Source organism: Ranitomeya imitator, chromosome 3, assembly GCF_032444005.1.
Source record: "Ranitomeya imitator isolate aRanImi1 chromosome 3, aRanImi1.pri, whole genome shotgun sequence".
Lineage (NCBI taxonomy): Eukaryota > Metazoa > Chordata > Amphibia > Anura > Dendrobatidae > Ranitomeya > Ranitomeya imitator.
The window spans coordinates 830,788,116-830,794,961 of record NC_091284.1 but is presented as its reverse complement, the minus strand read 5'-3'; positions in this window follow the sequence as shown (position 1 = coordinate 830,794,961).

Below are 6,846 nucleotides of genomic sequence, written 5' to 3'. Positions count from 1 at the left end.
AAATATATTTTCGCCTCAATTTTTTCATTTTCACATGGGCAATAGGATAAAATGGATCCTAAAATTTGTTGAGCAATTTCTCCCGAGTACGCCGATACCTCATATGTGGGGGTAAACCACTGTTTGGGCACACGGCAGGGCTCGGAAGGGAAGGCGCGCCTTTTAACTTTTTGAATGGAAAATTAGCTCCAATTGTTAGCGGACACCATGTCGCATTTGGAGAGCCCCTGTGTGCCTATGCAATGGAGCTCCCCCACAAGTGACCCCATTTTGGAAACTAGACCCCCCAAGGAACTTATCTAGATGCATACTGAGCACTTTAAACCCCCAGGTGCTTCACAGAAGTTTATAATGCAGAGCCATGAAAATAAAAAATAATTTTTCTTTTCTCAAAAATGATTTTTTAGCCTGGAATTTCCTATTTTGCCAATGGTAATAGGAGAAATTGGACCACAAATGTTGTTGTCCAGTTTGTCCTGAGTATGCAGATACCCCATATGTGGGGGTAAACCACTGTTTGGGCGCACGGCAGGGCTCAGAAGGGAAGGCACGCCATTTGGCTTTTTAAATGGAAAATTATCTCCAATCATTAGCGGACACCATGTCACGTTTGGAGAGCCCCTGTGTGCCTAAACATTGGAGATCCCCCACAAATTACCCCATTTTGGAAACTAGACCCCCAAAGGAACTAATCTAGATGTGTAGTGAGCACTTTGAACCCTCAAGTGCTTCACAGAAGTTTATAACGCAGAGCCATGAAAATAAAAAAAAAAATTTATTTTCTCAAAAATGAATTTTAGCCCGCAATTTTTTATTTTCCCAAGGGTAACAGGAGAAATTTGACCCCAAAAGTTGTTGTCCAGTTTCTCCTGAGTACGCTGATACCCCATATGTGGGGGTAAACCACTGTTTAGGCACATGCTGGGGCTCGGAAGTGAAGTAGTGACGTTTTGAAATGCAGACTTTGATGGAATGCTCTGCGGGCGTCACGTTGCGTTTGCAGAGCCCCTGATGTGGCTAAACAGTAGAAACCCCCCACAAGTGACCCCATTTTGAAAACTAGACCCCGAAAGGAACTTATCTAGATGTGAGGTGAGCACTTTGAACCCCCAAGTGCTTCACAGAAGTTCATAACACAGAGCAGTGAAAATAATAAATACGTTTTCTTTCCTCAAAAATAATTTTTTAGCCCAGAATTTTTTATTTTCCCAAGGGTTACAGGAGAAATTGGACCACAAAAGTTGTTGTCCAGTTTCTCCTGAGTACGCTGATACCCCATGTGTGGGGGTAAACCACTGTTTGGGCACACGTGGGGGCTCAGAAGGGAAGTAGTGACTTTTGAAATGCAGACTTTGATGGAATGGTCTGCGGGCGTCACATTGCGTTTGCAGAGCCCCTGGTGTGCCTAAACAGTAGAAACCCCCCACAAGTGACCCCATTTTGGAAACTAGACCCCCAAAGGAACTTATCTAGATGTGTGGTGAGCACTTTCAAACCCCAAGTGCTTTACAGAAGTTTATAACGCAGAGCCGTGAAAATAATAAATACGTTTTCTTTCCTCAAAAATAATTTTTTAGCCCAGAATTTTTTATTTTCCCAAGGGTTACAGGAGAAATTGGACCACAAAAGTTGTTGTCCAGTTTCTCCTGAGTACGCTGATGCCCCATGTGTGGGGGTAAACCACTGTTTGGGCACACGTGGGGGCTCAGAAGGGAAGTAGTGACTTTTGAAATGCAGACTTTGATGGAATGGTCTGCGGGCGTCACGTTGCGTTTGCAGAGCCCCTGGTGTGCCTAAACAGTAGAAACCCCCCACAAGTGACCCCATTTTGGAAACTAGACCCCCCCAAGGAACTTATCTAGATATGTGGTGAGCACTTTGAACCCCCAAGTGCTTCACAGACGTTTACAACGCAGAGCCGTGAAAATAAAAAATCATTTTTCTTTCCTCAAAAATGATGTTTTAGCAAGCAATTTTTTATTTTCTCAAGGGTAACAGGAGAAATTGGACCCCAGTAATTGTTGCGCAGTTTGTCCTGAGTATGCTGGTACCCCATATGTGGGGGTAAACCACTGTTTGGGCACACGTCGGGGTTCGGAAGTGAGGGAGCACCATTTGAATTTTTGAATACAAGATTGGCTGGAATCAATGGTGGCGCCATGTTGCGTTTGGAGACCCCCTGAAGTGCCTAAACAGTGGAAACCCCTCAATTCTACCTCCAACACACCCCTAACCCTTATCCCAACTGTAGCCGTAACCCTAATCACAACCCTAACCCCAACACACCCCTAACCACAACCCTAACCCCAACACACCCCTAACCCTAACCACAACCCTAATTCCAACCCAACTCTAAGGCTATGTGCCAACGTTGCGGATTCGTATGAGATTTTTCAGCATCATTTTTGAAAAATCCGCGGGTAAAAGGCACTGCGTTTTACCTGTGGATTTACCGTGGATTTCCAGTGTTTTTTGTGCGGATTTCACCTGTGGATTCCTATTGAGGAAAAGGTGTAAAACGCTGCGGAATCCGCACAAAGAATTGGCATGCTGCGGAAAATACAACGCAGCGTTCCCGCGCGGTATTTTCTGCACCATGGGCACAGCGGATTTGGTTTTCCATATGTTTACATGGTACTGTAAACCCGATGGAACACTGCTGCGGATCCGCAGCGGCCAATCCGCACCGTGTGCACATAGCCTAATTCTAAAGGTACGTGCACACGCTGCGGAAAACGCTGCGGATCCGCAGCAGTTTCCCATGAGTTTACAGTTCAATGTAAACCTATGGGAACCAAAAATCGCTGTGCACATGCTGCGGAAAAACTGCACGGAAACGCAGCGGTTTACATTCCGCAGCATGTCACTTCTTTCTGCGGATTCCGCAGCGGTTTTAGAACTGCTCCAATAGAAAATCGCAGTTGTAAAACCGCAGTGAAATGCGCAGAAAAACCGCGGTAAATCCACGATAAATCGGCAGCGGTTTAGCACTGTGGATTTTTCAAATCCGCTGCGGAAAAATCCGCATAGGACCAGAATACGTGTGCACATACCGAAACCCTAACCCTAGCCCTACCCCTAACCCTAACCCTAGCCCTAACCCTACCCCTACCCCTAACCCTAGCCCTAACCCTACCCCTAACCCTACCCCTAACCCTACCCCTAACCCTACCCCTAACCCTAGTTCTTACCCCAACCTTAGTGGAAAAAAAAAAATTCTTTATTTTTTTTATTGTCCCTATCTATGGGGGTGACAAAGGGGGGGGTCATTTACTATTTTTTTTATTTTGATCACTGAGATAGGTTATATCTCAGTGATCAAAATTCACTCTGGAACGAATCTGCCGGCCGGCAGATTCGGCGGGCGCACTGCACATGCGCCCGCCATTTTGGAAGATGGCGGCGCCCAGGAAAGAAGACGGACGGACCTCGGGCGGCCAGGTAAGTATAAGGGGGGGGAGATCAGGGCACGGGGGGGGGCGTCGGAGCACGGGGGGGTGGATCGGATCATGGGGGGGGGTGGATCGGAACACGGGAGGGAGGATTGGAGCACGGGGAAGGATTGGAGCACGGGGTGAGGGATCGCTGTGCGGGGGGGGTGGATCGGAGCACGGGGGGGGGGGGTCGCTGTGTGCGGGGGGGGGATCGGAGTGCGGGGGGGTTTGATTGCAGCACAGGGGGTGTGATTGGTGCACGGGGAAGCGGACAGGAGGACGGGGGAGCGGAGCACAGGACGGAGGGGAGCGGACCACAGATCGGGGGGCTGGGGGGGCGATCGGAGGGGTGGGGTGGGTGCACATAAGTGTTTCCAGCCATGGCCGATGATATTGCAGCATCGGCCATGGCTGGATTGTAATATTTCACCAGTTTTTTAGGTGAAATATTACAAATCGCTCTGATTGGCAGTTTCACTTTCAACAGCCAATCAGAGCGATCGTAGCCACGAGGGGGTGAAGCCACCCCCCTGGGCTAAACTACCACTCCCCCTGTCCCTGCAGATCGGGTGAAATGGGAGTTAACCCTTTCACCCGGCCTGCAGGGACGCGATCTTTCCATGACGCATATGCTGCGTCATGGGTCGGAATGGCACCGACTTTCATGACGCAGCGTATGCGTCAAAGGTCGGGAAGGGGTTAATGTAGTCACTTGATTTTTTTGACACATAACCTTCTTTTTAGGGTAACCTCTGCAGATGAATTTATTGCACATTTCGTCCAACATCACATCACATATGTCATCATCAGAGACAATCCGGCGTACTCGTAATAATTGGCTCCAAGGGAGCGAATCCATCATCCTCCTTGGATGGTAACTGCCATATTCTAAAAGACTGTTCCTATCAGTTGCCTTCACAAACAAATCTGTACACAATCTGTCATCCTGTTTGTATACCATGGTATCCAGGAATTGTATCCTGTCCATGGAATGTGTGACAGTAAATTTTAGCTGTGGATGTATATTATTAAACTCAGACAAAAAATCAAAAAGCTCAGTTTGAGTTCCTTCCCATATACAGAAAATGTCGTCGATGTAGCACCACCAGGCTCGGACATGGCACCAGTAGCTGGAATTGTACACAGATTGGTCCTCAAGTACCGCCATATAGATGTTGGCATAAGTAGGGGCCACATTGGACCCCATGGCGGTACCCCTTAACTGGAGGTAGTAGTCATCCCCAAAGAGGAAAAAATTCCTCCTGAGGATGAACTCCAGCAGGGTGAGGACCAACTGTGCACACGCTGGAGCCAAGTCCGAGCCCGACAGCGCCACATCAACGGCACATAACCCCTTCTCATGTTCAATTGAAGTATATAAGGAGACTACATCAAAGGATACCAAAATGGTAGAGGTACCCACCCTGATATCCCTCAACTTGTCCAGAAAGTCGTTGGTGTCTCTAATGTAGGACCGAGACGAGATGGCAAAACGACGCATGATTCTATCAAGAAAGATAGCCACTTTATGGCACATAGACCCCCTCCCCGACACGATGGGTCGTCCTGGGGGGTTACACAGATCTTTGTGCATCTTAGGCAATGTGTATAGGACGGGAGTAATAGGTGCATCCACAAAAAGAAATTCAGACAGCTTCTGATCGATGAGTCCACTGGTGAGGGAGTCCTCGATCAGAAGCTGCAAATCTCTCTGAAACTGAGTAGTAGGATTGCCCGTCAATTTCCTATACACGGCAGTATCAGCCAATTGATCAGAAGCTGTCTGAATTTCTTTTTGTGGATGCACCTATTACTCCCGTCCTGTACACATTGCCTAAGATACACAAAGATCTGTGTAACCCCCCAGGACGACCCATCGTGTTGGGGAGGGGGTTTATGTGCCATAAAGTGGCTATCTTTCTTGATAGAATCTTGCGTTGTTTTGCCATCTCATCTCGGTCCTACATTAGAGACACCAACGACTTTCTGGACAAGTTGAGGGATATCAGGGTGGGTACCTCTACCATTTTGGTATCCTTTGATGTAGTCTCCTTATATACTTCAATTGAACATGCCGTTGATGTGGCGCTGTCGGGCTCGGACTTGGCTCCAGCGTGTGCACAGTTGGTCCTCACCATGCTGGAGTTCATCCTCAGGAGGAATTTTTTCCTCTTTGGGGATGACTACTACCTCCAGTTAAGGGGTACCGCCATGGGGTCCAATGTGGCCCCCACTTATGCCAACATCTATATGGCGGTACTTGAGGACCAATCTGTGTACAATTCCAGCTATTGGTGCCATGTCTGAGCCTGGTGGCGCTACATCGACGACATTTTCTGCATATGGGAAGGAACTCAAACTGAGCTTTTTGATTTTTTGTCTGAGTTGAATAATATACATCCACAGCTAAAATTTACTGTCACACATTCCATGGACAGGATACAATTCCTGGATACCATGGTATACAAACAAGATGACAGATTGTGTACAGATTTGTTTGTGAAGGCAACTGATAGAAACAGTCTTTTAGAATATGGCAGTTACCATCCAAGGAGGATGATGGATTCGCTCCCTTGGAGCCAATTATTACGAGTACGCCGGATTGTCTCTGATGATGACATATGTGATGTGAGGTTGGACGAAATGTGCAATAAATTCATCTGCAGAGGTTACCCTAAAAAGAAGGTTATGTGTCAAAAAAATCAAGTGACTACATTAATAGATGGGGAACTACAAACTCATAAAAATAAAAATAAAGAGAAACGTGTGCCTTTTGTTTCAACCTATTGTCCAGCCAGTGGTAGAATTGTGAGCATTCTGAATAAACATTGGGGTTTTTTGAATAGAGGGTTGCCGCAGATTCAAGATTTTCGTTCACGGCCTATTCTTTCTTATAGACGTGGACGAAACTTGAAAGATAGACTGGTAAAATCTGATGTGGGTACAAGGAGGGTTGCCATCCAGAGGACGTTATGTCCACCTAGGATGGGCAATTTTCCTTGTCTCAATTGTGCTTGTTGTACTAATATGCTAAAGGGGGATAGTTTTCATCACCCCTGGACTGTGAAGAAATTTTTGATTAAAGAACGATATACGTGCTCCTCCAGTTTCGTCATCTATTTGTTAGTTTGTCCTTGTGGACTTATGTATGTAGGGGAGACTACAATGGAGATCAGAGCTCGCATAAGCAAGCACAAGAGCACTATTAGAACTAAGTTGCTTGAATTACCAGTTGTTAGGAGTCGAGTTTCCTCTGCTGCACAGGGGGAATCTCGATCCGTCTCCGCTGCGGTCTCCCATTCTCCTCCAGCCGCAGTGGAGTCTGCTCAGCAGGGACGTCGCTCCCAGTGTCTTGCTCGCTCTCACTCTGTACAGAGAGTTACTGCTGCTTCTTCAGCTCCTGCCATTAAAG